Source organism: Rhinatrema bivittatum, chromosome 5, assembly GCF_901001135.1.
Source record: "Rhinatrema bivittatum chromosome 5, aRhiBiv1.1, whole genome shotgun sequence".
NCBI classification, from domain to species: domain Eukaryota; kingdom Metazoa; phylum Chordata; class Amphibia; order Gymnophiona; family Rhinatrematidae; genus Rhinatrema; species Rhinatrema bivittatum.
Window position 1 is genome coordinate 134,862,056 of NC_042619.1, and position 19,141 is coordinate 134,881,196.

General features: G+C 40.7%; 1 protein-coding gene across 4 annotated transcripts in view; it reads left to right on the forward strand.

The window, feature by feature from the left end:
- The window catches only part of ELF1 (E74 like ETS transcription factor 1), a 520,762-nt gene that overhangs the window by 229,155 nt on the left and 272,466 nt on the right, over positions 1–19,141 (forward strand). Inside the window, exon 1 of one of the 4 annotated variants that reach the window (XM_029602972.1) lies at positions 18,668–18,691. The exons of the other annotated variants lie outside the window; for them this stretch is intronic. The gene's annotated coding sequence lies outside the window, so the exon portion shown is untranslated. Of the gene's footprint in view, positions 1–18,667; positions 18,692–19,141 lie in introns of those variants that run through there. 4 annotated transcript variants of the gene reach the window in all.

Below are 19,141 nucleotides of genomic sequence, written 5' to 3' on the forward strand. Positions count from 1 at the left end.
GGTTTTGACTGGATTGCCAAGAGCATAGCCCATTTCCCAGTACCCATGCTGGTGACCTTCCTGTTGAGGCAGGCTGAGATTCTTTGTAATTCCTTGACCCAGTATAACTTCAGATATGTGTCCTCAGCACTTATTGGCTGTCTCTCCAAATTATCCTTCAGACCCTTCTTGGAGAAGGTGTCAGCATTAGGAACTGCTGCAAGAATTAGCTTTCCTCCTCTTAGAGACAATGTAGTCAAGCCTATTTCACTATGGGAAAGAGGGCGGGGATTCTATTACCAATATTTCCTGATTCCAAAGAAAACAGGAGGCTCTGTCCTATCCTAGACCTTAAGTGCTTTAAACAATTTATAAAAACAGAAAAGTTCAAGATGGTTTTCCTGGGCACCTTAATCCCCTTTTTTGAAAAAGGGGACTGGCAATGCTCTCTCAATCTCTAAAGTATGCTTACACCTTCAGAGAGATCTCCAGGTCATAGTAGTAGGGGATCATCACCTCCAGTATCTCATGTTGCCCTTTGGCTAAATGTCAGCTTTTCATAATTTTACAAAATGCCTCATCATCATGGTGGTGAACTTATGCAAACTGTGAGTACATGTGTTCCCCTTCCTGGACATTTCACTAGTCAAGAATACATCTCAGGCAGCTGCCACAGAATCAATAAGCAGAACCATCCAAGTGTTGGAGTTGCTAAGGTTCATCATCAAATACCCAAATCCCATCATTTTAATTAGAGTTTATAGGAATACTGCTAGAAACCATTCAAGCAAGAACCTTCCTCCCAAGACAAAGGGCTAACTTGTTAATTTCTGCTGTGTAGAGGATTTAAGTAAGTTAGCAGGCATCAGCATGGGATATGTTGAGGTTGTTGGTCTCAAGGTATCAACAATGCATGTTACTCCCTTTCCATAACTTCATTTGAGAAGAGCCCAATGGACCCTCAGATCAGTCGCTTCAGATCACTTAGGATCCTTGAGATAGCATCCACATCACCTAGCCGCTCAAGGACTTCCTGTCCTGCTGGCAGATCCATTTCAGTCTGACCAGAGGTATACCTTTCCAAAATCCTTCAGTCCAAATTATCATGACCATGGATGCATTCCACTCATCGGAAAGACTTCGTTGAAACTCAGAAGAGACCAGGAGACTATGATTCACATAGCACCCTTTTGGCTGTAACAGATTTGCTTCCCATTCCTGTGGGAGATGTCCATCTGGGATACAATCAGGCTGGGGGATTCCCCAATGCTCATAGTTTAGGATCAGGGGTTGCTATGCCATGCCTGGCTCTCACAACTTGGATGATTATAGAGTAGCTTTGCAACATCTAGATGTTTCAGAGAATGTCTCATGTTCTTCTGGCATCAGGAAAGGACTCTACAAGTTAGTTCTATGGACTAAAGTGGAGGAGGTTTGCCTTGTGGCGTGAGAAGAAGGCCCTAGGTCCTTTCTCCTGCTCCACATAAAAGTTGCTTGAATAGCTTCTAAATCTGGTCTCAAGACCAGTAAAAGTTCATCTCAATGCAATTGGTGCCTTTTACTACCATGTAGAAGGTATACCCATCTCCATACAGCCTTTGTTTGCCCGATTCATGTGGGGCTTGCTTCATTTGAAGCCTCCCATTAAGCCTTCCACTGTGTCTTGGGACCACAATGTGGTACTGATCTAATTGATGAAAACTCCCTTTAAGCCACTGCACTCCTGTGAACTAAAATAGCAAACCTGGAAAGTGTATTTTTTTATGGTGGTGATCTCTGTGTTCAGTGCTGGAGAGTTCCAGGCTCTAGTGACTTATCCACCTTTATACCCAAATTTTTCATGATAGGATGGTTCTGTGCACGCATTCCAAGTTTTTGCCTAAGGTAGTGTTGGACTTCCATCTTAATTAGCCCATTGTTTTTCCAACATTCTTTCCCTGGTCACATGTCCACAAAGGTGAACAGGCACTACACAGTTTGGATGGCAAAAGAACTTTGGCCTTCTACCTGGAGCAGACTGAAGCCCATGTAAAGTCTACCCAGCTTTTTGTTTCTTTTGATGCCAACAGTTACCAAACTGTTACCAAACACATACTATCCAACTGGCTAATAGATTGCATCTCCTCCTGTTTTGCCCAGTTGGGCCTGAATCTGGTGAATCATGTCAGAGCCATGGTGGCATCAGTAGCCCACCTAAGACTGGTCTCGATGGAGGAGATCTACAAAGCTGCAATATGGAATTCTGTCCACACATTCAGATCAAATTGCTGTTTGGACACACTCCCTACATGACAGAAGGTTCAGCCAGTCTGTCCTGAGGAATCTCTTTGAGGTGTAGAACCCATCTCCATCTTTCCTAGGGCCCATTGTTTTTGTTCCAGGCTTCTTCTATATCAGTGGTTCCCAACCCTGTCCTGGAGACAACCCAGCCAGTCAGGTTTTCAGGATATCCACACTGAATATGCATGAGAGAAAATTTGCATGCACTGCTTCCTTATCATGCACATTTTCTCTCATGCATATTCATTGTGGATATCCTGAAAACCTGACTGGCTGGGGGGGGGGGGAGGTTTCCTAGGACAGGGTTGGGAACCACTGTCCTATATAAACAGATATATAGAAAAAAAAGGCTTGTTACTACCATAAACAGTTATTGTTGTGCCTGTTGGCACTATTTCATTTTTCTCTTTTTTTTTTAAATTCAGGGCATTCTGTAACTAGGAATTCCCCACATGTGAAGGACTGCTGTCCTCCTTGTCCTCAGCGAAAGCAGAGTAGTTTGCCTATGACAGGTGTTCAATGAGGACCTGCCTTCCTTTGGAGTTGGCATCTCCAAATTTAAGCTAAGAGATTAGACTGGAAGGGCCTCTATGTAGATGTGTGTCAAATATGGCATGTTGTATATGCCCAGCGGGGCATGCTCAAAGTTTTAGAAAGTTTGGGATAAAAGTTCCATAATGGGCATCATCTGAAGGCGATACCCACTCGTGAACACTGACATCCTACTATCTTCCAAGAACACCTGATACAGGTAAACATAATATGCCAGATGTAGACTGGAAAATCCCATCTGCAGAATCTAAAAATAGCAGAGCGATAGTGGATGCCATGCAAGTATCTTTGTTCAAACAAATGGTGTTGGAACCCACGAGAGAAGGAGCTATTCTAGACTTAGTGCTCACTAATGGAGATAATGTCTCCGATGTCCAGGTGGGCACCCACCTCAGCACCAGTGATCATCAAACGATATGGTTTAATATCACTAAAAGAATAGGGAAAAGAACCACAAAGACCCGAGTTTTACAGTTCAAAAACACAGACTTTGAGGAAATGGGGAAGTACCTGGAGGAAGAACTAAAAGGATGGGAGAATGAAAGAGATGTGGATCAGCAGTGGACCAATCTAAAAGGACCAATCTAAAAGGCAACTGCTCTATATGTTAGAAATGTAAAGAAAAGCAAAAGAAAATTGAAACCTATCTGGTTCTCAAAGGAGGTGGCTGACAAAATTAAAGCTAAAAGAACAGCATACAAGAAATATAAAAGTTCCCAAAGGGAGGAACACAAAGAAGAATATTTGTATCAACTGAGGGAGACAAAGAAATTAATCAAGTTGGCAAAAAGTCAAGCGGAAGAGAGGATTGCCAAGGAGATAAAAAATGGTGACAAAACATTTTTCAGATACATCAGCGAAAAGAGAAAGGTCCAAAGTGGTATAGTGAAATTGAAAGGTGGTAATGATCAATGTATGGAGAGAGATGAAGAAATGGCAGAAATATTAAACGAATACTTCAGCTCTGTGTTCACTAAAGAAGACCCTGGAGAAGGACCATCTTTACACAACAAGAAACTGGAGGGAAGAGGAATAGATGAAAATCCTTTTACAGAAGAGAATGTATGGGAACAGCTAAAGAACCTGAAAGTGGACAAAGCCATGGGGCCTGATGGGATTCATCCAAGGATACTGAGGGAGCTCAGAGATGTTCTGGCGGGTCCGCTGTGTGACCTGTTCAATAGATCCCTAGAAACAGGAGTGGTACCAAGAGATTGGAGAAGAGCGGTGGTGGTCCCGCTTCACAAGAGTGGGAACAGGGAGGAAGCTGGCAACTACAGACCGGTCAGCCTCACTTCGGTGGTGGGAAAAGTAATGGAGTCACTGTTGAAAGAGAGAATAGTGAACTATCTACAGTCAGGAGAATTAATGGACCAGAGGCAACATGGATTCACCAGGGGAAGATCCTGTCAGACAAATCTGATTGACTTTTTTGACTGGGTAACCAAGGAATTGGATCAAGGAAGAGCGCTCGATGTCATCTACTTGGATTTCAGCAAAGCTTTTGATACGGTTCCGCACAGGAGACTGGTGAATAAAACGAGAAGCTTGGGAGTGAGTGCCGAGGTGGTGACCTGGATTGCAAATTGGTTGACGGACAGAAGACAATGTGTGATGGTAAATGGAACTCTCTCTGAAGAGAGAGCGGTTTTAAGCGGTGTACCACAAGGATCGGTTTTGGGACCGGTCCTGTTCAATATCTTTGTGAGCGACATTGCGGACGGGATAGAAGGTAAGGTTTGTCTTTTTGCGGATGACACTAAGATCTGCAACAGAGTGGACACGCCGGAAGGAGTGGAGAGAATGAGACGGGATCTAAGGAAACTGGAAGAGTGGTCAAAGATATGGCAGCTGAGATTCAATGCCAAGAAGTGCAAAGTCATGCATATGGGGAGTGGAAATCCGAATGAACTGTATTCGATGGGGGGGGAAAGGCTGATGTGCACGGAGCAGGAGAGGGACCTTGGGGTGATGGTGTCTAATGATCTGAAGTCGGCGAAACAATGCGACAAGGCGATAGCTAAAGCCAGAAGAATGCTGGGCTGCATAGAGAGAGGAATATCGAGTAAGAAAAGGGAAGTGATTATTCCCTTGTACAGGTCCTTGGTGAGGCCTCACCTGGAGTACTGTGTTCAGTTCTGGAGACCGTACCTTCAAAAAGACAAAGACAAGATGGAGGCGGTACAGAGAAGGGCGACCAGGAAGGTGGAGGATCTTCATCGGATGACGTATGAGGAGAGATTGAAGAATCTAAATATGTACACCCTGGAGGAAAGGAGGAGCAGAGGTGATATGATACAGACTTTCAGATACTTGAAAGGTGTTAATGATCAAAAGACAACGACAAACCTTTTCCGAAGGAAAAAAATCAGCAGAACCAGGGGTCACGATTTGAAGCTCCAGGGAGGAAGATTCAGAACCAATGTCAGGAAGTATTTCTTCACGGAGAGGGTGGTGGATGCCTGGAATGCCCTTCCGGAGGATGTGGTGAAGACCAGAACTGTGAAGGACTTCAAAGGGGCATGGGATAAACACTGTGGATCCATAAAGTCAAGAGGCTGCCAATGAAGAGTGGGTGACTCGCCAGAATGACGGCTACTGCCTGGAGTCAATACCCTTATTAAATAAACATACACAGGCTTACTGTGACTCCAAAATCGCTCTAAGCTTCAACAGCAAGAGGAAATGTGGAAAAAAGGATTCACACTCACAAAGAGGGGAGTAGCTGGCTTGTTACGGCGGTTACTACCCCAAATCAAATAAGCCTGATACTTCACTTTCAATGCATATACAGCATAGTTCTCTGATTCAACGGCAGGGGAGAAGAAAAACTGATACTTCACACATCCAGAAAAGAGGGTTCGCACTCGCAAAGCAGGGAGTAGCTGGCTTGTTACGGCGGTTACTACCCCAAACCAAATGTGCCTGATACTTCACTTTCGATGCATATCCAGCATAGCTCTCTGCTTCAACGGCATGGGAGAAGAAAATCAACCAATAAGGGCTGTATAACAGTCTGGGTAAAACAAATAAACATGGGTGCAGATTGCTTATTGCGGCGGCTTCTACCCCTAACTAATCAAGCTAGATATTTCACTTGGATGCAGCTCCATCACTGCTCTCTACATTAAAGGTGGGGGTGGAAGGGAAATAGAACCAAGAGCTAAGAGAAACAGATAAGTATGAGAGAGAAAATTTGCGGGGCAGACTAGATGGGCCATTTGGTCTCCTTCTGCCGTCATTTCTATGTTTCTATGTTTCTATATCTCCTTTGTGTCAAGCTAATGTTCTTTAATTGGAATAGCTAGAACACCAGAAGAAAATGTTTCATTCCTGGCCCAACACCTCTAGGAACAAAAGGAAATTATGTTGATTCAGTACATTTACCGTAATTTTTTTCCATTGTGAATATTTTATTTGCTATAAAATCCATAATATTCTATGGTAATCTTGACAAATGATTTGTTATTGATAATTTGTTTTATGAAAAGGATCTGAAGAAGGAAAGCTGAATAAGAGAAGATTATGGGAAATACAGTACGTTATGGAGATATCAAAACTGCAAGAATATACTGCAAATATTAAAGAGCAGACCATTTTCTTTGGAGAAGAGTTTCTAGAACAAGGGATAAAAGGGTCCATATTCAGTGACATTTAGCTGGTTATTTTGTAAATTATTTGGCTAAATGTCAACACTTGATTATTTTCACTATTTGTCCTGCTAAAATTTAGGGCATTCAGGGGCAGTGTTAAGTTAGCTGGGTAAGTTATCCATCTAACCCAGAGTTGTGCCATAGACTAGTTCAAAAGTTAGCTGGATAAACTTATCCAGCTAATTTGCAAGCTGGCCAGTGGCTGAATATTACTGCCAAAGAGGCTAGTAAGTGACAGAATTTAGAATAGTGGAAGGAAGTATTTTAATTATCAAAGGCAATGGATGCATGTAAGCCTCTGAGCAGAGTAGGAGAGGAACAAAAACTGTATTGGAATTTTGAGAACATGCCCTTGGGAAGTATAGGTAAACCAGAGATTGAACAAAGTCCTAAGTATTGCGGTAGTTTGGGAAAATTGGCAAAATAGATGGACCCGACAGTGTTTGTTATATTGTATCTGGTGTTTTTACCCATAATTTCAATTCATTCTCCTACTCTTCCCATGAAACTCTTTTCTTTCCAGTCCCACAAGTTTTCTTTGTATCATCTTCAACTCTTCCATCTCCTTTTTCTTCCTCCAGTATTGTTATGGCTAAATTCTATCTTTGCTAATATCCACTGCGTTCCATCCTTGCTGTCAAGCCTTCCTCATTTGAGATCTTGATTAATGTAACCTCCACCTTACTAACCCTCATCTTTCCTGCAAATCCAGAATGTTTAAGTAAGAATTTTCAGTTCTAATGATATAATTCAACTTTTTCCTTTTTTAAATCCCTCTAGTGGCTTCCACCTTTTTTAAATTAATATTGCTTTTCTGAAGATAAGTGACTCACCTGTCAAAAATGGGCGACATTGAATAATCTAAGCCAATCCTTTTTTGGTCTTTTGAAGTACTTCAGTGCCCCTAAAGATTTGGTGACAGTGCCCATTCATCCTCTCTATTATATGATGCATGCAGGAGAATGTTGGAAACCCCACATACTCTGTACTTCCAGTTGTCAAGAAGACAGACATTAAGTACCGTGTCCAGGCAGCTGAGGGATTCATCCAGTCCCAACTGCCAACTAGTCTGTAGTGGTTAACCCCCCCCCCCCCTTGAAAAGGGCCAAGACGGGTCTTTTTTCTTCTGTTTTCTGCCTGTTGCTTTCTTGTCATCAATTATTTCCACCTTATTCTTTTTCGTATTTCTCAGTATCCTTCCATCTGTTTCTATATGTTTTTCTTTACCAGTTCTCTCCCTTACTAATTAATTTAATTTACAGATTTATATTCTGCCTTCCACAGCTAAAGGTCATTCCAAGGTAAATTATAACCAATAGATATAAACAATACAAATGAGTCACACATTAACAGAGCAATAATAAAATTCTGACCCATATATTAAATAAAACCAAAGCTCTTACCCTCAAATAATATATACAACATAATGATTAACAAATTAACATTAAAAACAAAATAAATAAATACGTAATAATGCAATTCCAACAAACTAATTGAATGACTAATGTCCTCCCATAATAGTAAAACCCAATCTAATCTGTGATGATAGCCAACTAAACAGCCAAGTTTTCAAGTGCTGGCAAAAAGACAGGTAAGTTGATATATTCCTGAATGCTTCAGGTAGTGAATTCCATAAAGATAGAGGTCAGTCCTGAAAAGGCCCGCTCCCTAGTCCTGACCTTGCTAATAGATTTAACAAAAGGCACCTCTAGTCAAAATGTATTACTAGAATATAATGTGTTACTCTTTCCTGCCAAATAACTAGGCCCAAGACCTGTGAGAGCATGAAAAACAAGACACAATGCTTTAAATTGGACCCAGGATGCTACAAGGACCCAATGAAGAGCCATCAACAATGGAGAGGCTCGCTCCCATCAACTGTTGCAAGTTAAAATCTATATGGTAGCATTTTGTAGTAATTGCAATTTTCTTATTGGCCTGTTTGTTTGGTAGACCTATATAGAAGGCATTTCAGTAATCTACGTGACATAACAAACCCGCCTGCAGAACAGTTAAATCCTGAGGATGAAAAAATGGTCTAAGTGGTTTCATTAATTGTAAATGACAGCCTTTTCTGTGATTGCCTCAACCTGACTCTCCATGGATAACTAGAGTCTAGAATAATCCATCAAATACTGAGAAAAATATGTTTAATTTTATATTACACTTACTGGCTGTCATGACTTTTTGGCGCTACTTCTTGGGAATTATAATTGAAATTAGAATTTTCAAAGGAGAAGTTGCATTAGTCTCTTCTTCAATTGGTCCTTCCCATCTAGTCTTATGTTAATGTCAGATAGGGTAGAACTGTTGTTGCTTTAAATGGGGGAAAAGTGCTGTCATGGCAGCCTCAGAGGGTCAGCAGCAGTATTGCCTTAATCCCCAGTCAGACCACAGGTTTTCCTCCCCATGGCCCCCATCTTGCCAGGCAGACTGATAGTACCCTGTTAAGCTATACTTTTCACCGGGTCCTTAGCTGAGGACTTTAGTTTCTTTTATCACTCCTTAAAGCAAGACCTTCGGTTTAGCCTCCTTACATCCTTGCTTTCCCCAGTTATGTGTGGACACAGCAAAACTTCTCTCTGTGAGCCTGAGATGTGCATTTCTGATCATGAATTGCTAGAGAAATGCTCACACTTTTCTGTTCAGCTGCAGAAGGAAGAGGAACAAGAAGTAATCTTATACAACTTCCTATTTGAAGCTGAAAATATGGATTTGGGCTTTATTTGTGGTTCAGACTTTTCAGTGTAGTTCCACTCTCATCTCTCATTCTAGCTGCGCCTATTGCTCTTCTGCAACCTATTGGGCCGATTCAGTAAAGGTTGCGGGAGAGCGGGCGAGTGCACAGGCCACTCTCCTGTGCGCACAATTCAGTATTTAAATGAGGGCCTGCGGTAAAAAGAGGCGCTAGGGACACTAGCACATCCCTAGCGCCTCTTTTTTGATAGGAGCAGCGGCTGTCAGCGAGTTTGACAGCCGACGCTCAATTTTGCCGGCGTCTGTTCTCAAACCCGCTGACAGCCACGGGTTCGGAAACTGGACGCCAGCAAAATTGAGCATCCAGTTTTCGAGCCGTGGGCTGATTTAAAAAAAAAATTTTTTTAAATTATTTTTTACTTTGGGACCTCCCACTTAATATCGCTATGATATTAAGTCGGAGGGTGTACAGAAAAGCAGTTTTTACTACTTTTCTGTATACTTTCCCGGCGCCTTTCTGAAAGTAAAATGTGTGGCTTGGCTGCACATTTTACTTAGTGAATCGCGCGGGAATAACTAATAGAGCCATCAACATGCATTTGCATGTTGCGGGCGCTATTAGTTTCGGGGGGGTTGGACGCGCGTTTTCGACCCCTTACTGAATAAGGGGTAAAGCTAGCCCGTCAAAAACATGCGTCCAAACGCGGGTTAACAGTGCGCTCCACTGGAGCGCACTGTACTGTATCGGCCTGTATGTGAGAGGACTAATGGTGTGCCAAATTATATTTTCTCCATAAGCACTGCAGGTTGCTCCAATCCCCTGCTCCCATCTTTCCCTATCCCAATGCTCCCAAACTTAGTTAAGAACATAAGAAAATGCCATACTGGGTCAGACCAAGGGTCCATCAAGCCCAGCATCCCATTTCCAACAGTGGCCAAGCCAGGCCACAAGAACCTGGCAAGTACCCAAAAACTAAGTCTATTCCATGTTACCATTGCTAATGGCAGTGGCTATTCTTTAAGTGAACTTAATAGCAGGTAATGGACCTCTCCAAGAACTTATCCAATCCTTTTTTAAACACAGCTATACTAACTGCACTAACCACATCCTCTGGCAACAAATTCCAGAGTTTAATTGTGCGTTGAGTAAAAAAGAACTTTCTCCGATTAGTTTTAAATGTGCCCCATGCTAACTTCATGGAGTGTCCCCTAGTCTTTCTACTATCCGAAAGAGTAAATAACCGATTCACATCTACCCATTCTAGACCTCTCATGATTTTAAACACCTCTATCATATCCTCCCTCAGTCGTCTCTTCTCCAGGCTGAAAAGTCCTAACCTCTTTAGTCTTTCCTCATAGGGGAGCTGTTCCATTCCCCTTATCATTTTGGTAGCCCTTCTCTGTACCTTCTCCATCGCAATTATATCTTTTTTGAGATGCGGCGACCAGAATTGTACACAGTATTCAAGGTGCGGTCTCACCATGGAGCGATACAGAGGCATTATGACATTTTCTGTTTTATTCACCATTCCCTTTCTAATAATTCCCAACATGTCAAACAAATTACAGAGCCATCAAGATATTAAATTTGAATAAAAGTCTTACTGTTGGGGTTTCCACAGTTTTATAAATACAAACTCTTTATCTGCTAGGCTCTGACTTCAGTTTTCTGTTTTGTTTTGTTTTTTGGTGGGCTTTAATTTATTCAGAATTTTCCAAAGTGATGAAAAAAATGCACATGCATATTGCATACATTGAACATATGGTAACATGTAAGATGTACTTCAATTTTGTATTTTTAAGATAATTTAATTATGACTGTACTGAACTGCAAATTTATATGATAGGTGCACAAATGGACAGCAGCTAGGGTTGAAGCCATGATGATTGGCACTACTGCTCACAAGTTTGAAACTTGTACTAACTTAACATTATATGGTAACAAATACAAGAGATTATTATCTACCCTTATACTAATTAATCAAAATACCAATACATAAGAATAGTATATTTAGTAATATTAACTATTACACATATCACAACACAATCCTTTATTTAATAAATTACTAAAATAGTATTAAACATTTCAACATATCAACATATTAGCATTACAACATTTCAATACATATAGATATTTGATTACATATTATTTGGGCACCCACTTTGTGCACATAATCTCCCTATTTCACTAGTATTGATTAATCCCCTAAAAATTCTCATCACATTCATCTATCACATTCATCCATCCACATTCACCTACTTGTCCCTTTACAGGGCAACACTAAAATTGATCCCACCCCCCTAATATTCTTTTATCTCCACTTCCCAACTAGATTTTTTTCATATAGTGACATCTCCACACCCCAAGTTTTTTACATATATTATTCACCACAACCCTACAAGGACCCTTGTTTCGCCGTATGTGGCTTCTCAGGGGTTCTTTTCTTCAATATCTTCATATACTTGGCAGTATAAATACTCCCTGCAGTTCCAAACTCAATGCCTTGTGCACGGGCATCCCAGATATCCTATAATACGTATAAATAATATTACTAATTTCATGCCAAGATACAAGCCAAATAACTATAGCCTAAATCTCCCATATTACTCACTCTTTCTACACCTCCGATATCACTTGACTCATCTCATACCGATATCAATAATCTTCCAATGTGTTCCATCACCATTTACAGGAATTACTATCTACAAAATAATACGTCATATATATCATCTCTCACCAATTAATTTAATCTCATACACATTAACACCACATATCCATACACTTACTCATACTAATAAAATGGTATCAACGTTATTCCATTATTCCTCACTGCTCCATGATATCGTCCGGTAATTCACCATTAACCTATAACACATACAAATACCTTATCAGATCTTTATACCCCATTATTACATCTGTATACCCAATGTTTCAATAGTCACTCACAGTACTTGCATCAGTCGTATATCTCCATCAATCCTCAAAACACCTTCAGCCAACGTATCATCACAATGGAAACTGAATTCTTCTACTTCCTTTTAAATCTCCCTTATAAGCCATAGAAGACACACCCATTCTTCTTCCAACCAATCCAATTCTACTCTCTATCAAACACCCCCCGGCATTCCTGTCAGTCTCAATAGTCGTCATCTTCATACGCTGTTATAGATAGTATGCTGCCCATTCAATTTCGCTATTAAGACCCCCATGGGTGCACAGTCTCCCATTGAAAAATAAATTTCTGTTCAGTACGCCATAACCATTTCATCACATCTCCTCGATACTCCTCTACACATTGCACTACCACAAAAAATCTTAGATCAACAATCTGATGTTGTGCATTAACCCAGTGAGCCACAAGGGGCGCGCCCTCTTTCTGTATCCAAATGTTACTCTTATGTTCAATGATCCGTTGTCAGATCATTCATTTTGAATATCCTATATATATCAGTTGGCATGGGCATATAATGGCATATACAACCTTCTCAGAAGTAAAGGAAAATTCACCCTTCAAAAAATGTTATTTTCTTCCACAAATGTTGAAACCTATCACCTACCAATACATTTCTACATACCGAGCATCCCTGGCATGTTATCTGACCCACACTGCTACTACCTACATTCTGTATTTTTTTTATTTCCATCTTGGGCTACTAAAGATCTTAAATTTTTTCCTTTTGTGTATGCGAACACCGGGAGTTCCTTACATCCCGGAATGGATTTTAGTAGTGGCCAATGTTTTAATATGGCTTTTTTTTAATAGACATCACCTTAGAAGAATAAGGTATACAGCAAACCATCTGGTCTAACTGAGTATGAGCATTTTTTATCAACAGGTTATCCCTATTAGCATACAGGCCCCTCTTAAATGCCTGTTTCACACATTTTCTGGGGTACCCCCGGACAATACTTTTTTTCATCAACTGCTGTGCCTTATATTTATATTCATCTGTAGAGTAGCAAAGTCTCCTATACCTCAGAAATTGGCTAATAGGGATAGATTCCCTTAGTCTCCTCAGATGGAAAGATTCAAAATGAAGAATGGAATTCCTGTCTGTCGGCTTCACATATACTGTGGTTACTAGTTTATCATTTTCCCAATATATTTTCATATCCAAAAAGGAGATACAAAATCTCTCAATTTGTAAAGTAAAGACCAGATTCTCATCCACCTGATTAATCCATCATTTGAACATGTGCAACGATTTATCATCCCCCACCCAAATCCAGAATAAATCATCTATGAAACGTTTGTAGAATCTTACATATTTAAACAGGGGGGGACGGATAAATATGTGTCTCTTCCACTTTGGCCATAACACTAGTCAGAAGATTTCACAATGTCCCAATGGCACTCAGGTGTTTGTACATATCATATTTATGCAGTTTTCCAGTGCATTATGGGACTTTTTCAGAAAAGTGGATTGGTACCTTGGCAAGTATGTCAAGGAATGGCTATTTTTTAAATTTAAATTAATAAAAACTAGCCATTAAAATGACTTAGTAACAAATATAGCAATAAAGGTCAATAAACGAAGATATAGCTGATAAATTTTTATTGAAGTAACTTAAGTGGACTAAAACAATCACAGTAATTTAGTAATAAATGTATAATGAGCCCATTGAAGAGGCCACCTTGTATATTTTTAATCAGCTTTAGCTCTTCATAGCTGCTATCTTGTCTCCAGAAGGATTGTTGTGCATATTGAAAGACATTAATGGAATAAGGCACTTTCTATTTAGTCATATTTACAGGCATGAGATAAGTAAGAGAAAACAAGTTGCAATTGATGCTTTAGACTAAGGAAGCTCTTACACTTGTGTCCTTCATTGAATTCAAATACCTGCAAGATACTAAATGGGAAAATGCTTGTAAAAAAAAAAAGCTGAACTGAACACATAAATGTTGTCCAATGATATGCAAAATAGCTACTACAACAATAAAATGCTGAAATAAAACAGGCTTCCAGTTCTTACTTGTAAGGTAATTTATTTTTGTAGTAGAAAGAACTTGGAGAGTACTATCCAAACAGGTTCACTGTTGTGGTTATTAACTATTCTAGTTGAAAAGACCTGTCAAAAAAAAGTTGATGGCTTTTGCGCCTCCGCCTAGGGCCAGCTTTAGGGTGTGCATCCTCTGCAGTCGTACATTGTTTCATGGGCACTACCTCTGCAGCACTCCTGGGGGAGGAGGGGTACAGGGAGGCTACCTTGGGCATGGAGGTCATCATTACCAGTTCTTGCATGAGGGCACTAACGGTGCTAAAGCCAGCCCTGCCTCTAACTCTCTGCCCTCTTTCCTCTGTTGCAGCTTCCCCATACCTGCCTGAGCAGACTGCTTTCTCCCCTAGTGGTGTTGTCTGTATAGAAGCCCCAGTGAGATACTATCTGCACTGCTGTCTTTGTGCAGAGGCAGGAGGCATGGCACTTGTCCTTCAGCAGGGTCTAGTCACCTTACTGGCTGTGCCGTTTGCTGGGGCCAGCACTGAACTCAGGTCTGTGTTTCAACTTCACCCAGAAGGTCTGGCATGTGTGCAAACTGCTTGGGTAAAACAAACACAACATGCAGAAACCCATCTGGTTATTATATAGTTAATGATGTGTTCAAAGAATATCACTTTGCTAATTTTTTTTTATCATTTACTTTTATTTTGATAAACGGAAGAGCATATCATTAAGGGGCTAAGACTATTTCTTTTCATAAAAACTATCTTTCAGGCTGATACAGTAAAGTGTGCTCCAGCGGAGCGCACTTTTAGCCCGTGTTTGGCCGCGCGTTTTCGATGCGCTATTTTTTACCCCTTATATAGTAAGGGGTATCGTGCGTCGAAAATGCGTGGCCAACCCCCCCGAAACTAATAGCGCCCACAACATGCAAATGCATGTTGATGGGCCTATTAGTTATTCCTGCGCGATACAGAAAGTAAAATGAGCAGCCAAGCTACATATTTTACTTTCAGAAATTAACGCCTGCCAAAGGCTGGCATTAATTTCGACTAGCACTGGGGAAGTGTACAGAAAAGCAGAAAAAACTGCTTTTCTGTATACCCTCCGATTTAATATCATTGCGATATTAAGTTGGAGGCCCCAAAAGTTAAAAAAAAAATTGAAAATCTGCCCGCGGTCCGTGGGTTGGAGGACGGATGCTCAATTTTGCCGGCATCCGTTTTCCATGGCTGTCAGCGGGCTCGAGAACCGACACCGGAAAAATTGAGCATCGGCTGACAAAACCCACTGACAGCGCTGTTTCTGTCAAAAAGGAGGCGATAGGGACATGCTAGTGTCCCTAGCGCCTCCTTTTACCGCGGGCCTTCATTTGCATGCCTCAGTTTAGTGAATCGCGCGCCCAGGAGAGTGGCCTGATAGTTGGCCTGATAGTTGGTTGTTCTTACCTTAATACTAAAAAGCTATAATGAATCACTGTGTCGGTGAAACCTTCTCTGTTAAAATGTCATCTCCTCATCCTGCCTGTTCATTAATTTCAGAGTTTGTGGCATTAATTTTCAAGAAAATATCAGAATATCAAATGAATGACTGGCATAGGGGTTGGTAGATTATTGAGGAGGGAGTCACTATGCTGGTGATCAGTAATGGAGTGGGAATAGTGGATTTCAAAGTACTAGATAGTGTATTAACTCTGAGGCTTCTTCATACTCCTGCAGTTTTTCAGGATTCATTTCTGAAAGAATTCACAATGCATACAGAATTTTATTTCCTCTGTATATACTTCGCTACATTGACTTTCTCCTTATTACTTCTCATTCGATCCTACCTGGCCCTTCAGCATTTTCTATTTTTCTCTCGCATCTCTTCCAAACATATTCCAATAAAATTTCTGTGACAGTGCCATCCATAACTTCTTTCAGTTTCACACAAGTGAGAGACTTAGGAGTGATAATAGACAATCGGTTGAACTTCAAGGCGTCCATCAACAGAACAACCAAAGATTGTTTCTACAAACTCCAGGTACTAAAAAGGATAAGACCACTTTTCCACGCACAAGATTTCAGAACGATCATCCAAGCAGTCATTTTTTCGAAATTAGATTACTGCAGTTCGTTATTACTAGGTCTCCCCTCATCCTACTCCAAACCGCTTCAGATGGTACAAAATGCAGCAGCCCGTCTGCTGACAGGCGCCAGGAAAAGGGACCACATTTCCCCCATCCTGAAAGAGCTTCATTGGTTACCAATACACTCCGGAATCATGTACAAAACCATCTCTGTCATATACAAAACCATCCATCAACTCACCACTCTTGACCTGCAAATCCCCCTCCAAACATACAACTCTTCAAGACCCACCAGAGATGCCTATAGAGGTTCTCTCCAAGTACCTCCCGCGAAAACTACCAGACATGTTACTTTAAGAGATCGTGCCATTTCCACAGCTGGTCCTCCCCTATGGAACTCCATTCCTCCAGATCTCAGACAGGAGCCTTGCCTCCTAACCTTCAGAAAAAGACTTAAGACTTGGCTGTTCAAGCAAGCTTTCCCGGACACAAACTAATGTCTTCACCTTTATCTTTCTCGAAACAAGCAGCTCACAACCATGTTTTTGTATATAGTTTGTATATTGCTTAACTGTTACTAATATATTCTTTCATCTCCTCCTTCTCCCAGTTCTTCTACCCTTGTTAATTGTAACTGTACCTTCTGCCACAACAGTTCCGGTTTGATGTATCTATTGCACTCCTGTTTTATGTAAACCAGCATGATGTGTTTCTCATGAATGCCGGTATATAAAAACCTCAAATAAATAAATAAATAATAAATAAATACATAAAATTTCTGTGACAGTGCCATCCATAACTGCTTTCAGTGCTGATCTTTGACTTGGGGAGTTATCTTAAGTCAGGGGTAGGCAAACTTTTTTGTGTATCATGGCTACATTACAAATTCTCATCCACAACAGAGGTCGGGGGCTTGGAGGTCCCCCTTGCAGCTCCTGGTGCAGAGGGTCAGGGTATTAGTGAACTAAAATTGACATGTATGGTGACACAAACACCACAAAGCAGTGAAATATGGGCAAGTAAGGTGGTAAAGTGGCAATTATACCCCAAGTCCCAGTGAGAGGAACAAAAAAGCAGTAGAGAGATTAATACATTACTTAAAAAATAAAATGCCAGCACTGTTTTGAGAGCAGCACCAATAGTGACATAAACACCCCAAAGCACTGAGATATAGGCAAGTAAACTAGAAAAGTGGCATTATACCACTTGAAGACACAATGAGAAGAACTAATTAGCAACAGATAACTACAGCAGTACTTAAAAAAAAAAATGCCAGCAATGTTTTGATAAACAGCACCAATAATGACATAATACCCACAATGGAAAAAAAAGAAAGCAATAGCAGAAAAAATACAAAAGTGCTTCTTAAAGAAAGCAAGCTAGATTGTACTCAGTGTGCCACCAGAGTCCCAGCTAAGGGACTTTCATCTGTCAGTGCATATTTTAATAACAGGAATGGATTAATGAGCACAAGGATGGAGGACTAAAGGAAAAAAAAAAAAGACATTCCCTTTAGCTGCTGTCAACAGTTGAAGGGGATCTGAAGGTTTTCATTACATTGTTCCTCCTAGTGCTCCTTAGTCTTGCAACTTTGCAAGCATGCAATACCGTCTGCTTCCGTCATCAGAAGACCTGTGCTAATCCAGAGTCCCGTTGACACATCATGATGCCTCCTAATGCATGGATGTCATCAAAAGAGGCCCGCTAAAGTGTGCAACAACGTCTCATGATGATGATTTCGTATCCAGCGTCTGCAGGCCAGACTTGACGACAACCAAAAAATGATATGCAAGCCAATAAAATCAATGTGATGGGTTGGTTCTGGACTGTGAGCCATAGTTTGCCCACCCCTGATTTAAGCAATAGTAGTTTGATTTTCCAGAGGCTCTGTGAATGCCCAAGAAACAGATATTAAAGTCAGAAACCTAACCCAGGTTACATTTGGCAATACAGAACACTCATTCTTATGCCAATGGATGGCCCATTCTCATCTAATTTTTAAGGATTGCCCCTGTTGTTTTTGCAGAAATGTAGTTTGAATTAGCCCAAATTTGAAAGTGAGCAAAAATGTTATCCTCAAGGATTCAACCCCTGTGGAAGATGCATGCAATTAGCTACTACATGTTATTTATAATTGGTTCTTAATAGGCAAGGAAAAGTTACATTTCTGCTGCCAGTTTTGTGGAGCTAGAGGGAAATCATGCTGTTTAGAACTGAGAGGGTTAACTATGAAGTCAACAGGTACAGACAGATCTAGGTATGTGATATGCTTGGCTGTTGTGCAAAGGGCTACAAATGCTGGCTCCATGTAATCTGATACCAAGTAGGATGGGCAAGCTGATGAAGAAAAGTAGGCAGCAATGTAAAAGAACTGGAATTTCAGGTCCAGACTAGTAATAGCAGCCTGTGACTGTTAAGACTGCGAACAGTCTGACAGGGGAAAGGAAGAAAAATGAGGGAGTCTTGTCCAGGCTGCACCACTGCCATGCTATGTATATTAATATGGTCACCAGCAAGGTAAGATTTATTTATTTGTGAGGTCCACAGAGATCAGAATCAGCTTAGGCTTGGTGAGAATGTTTTAGGGGCTTTAATACATCCATATAGAAGCAGAGAAGATTACACGGTGTTATCCCACATAGACACTTCTGTTTTTTTTAAGTCCAGTTTTACCTCTATTTTAGTTCCTGTATATGGTCAAAGAAAATCTAAATATATTAACTAGACTAAATTAATTGCACATTATGAATTTATGGATTTGAATGATATTAATTTGATCCATGCCACAAATTTAACTAGTAATCTCTTTTAGTACAAAGTACAAATGCTTGGTTTTCACAAATGTTTGTTACTTACATTTTGTCTAGGTAGGCTTTGTCTCATTCTCTGCATAAACCAGTTTGGCAAGGCTTTGAGAATATCACCACTTCTTTCAGACATGTGTTTACAGGAGAGGTTAGGGATGCA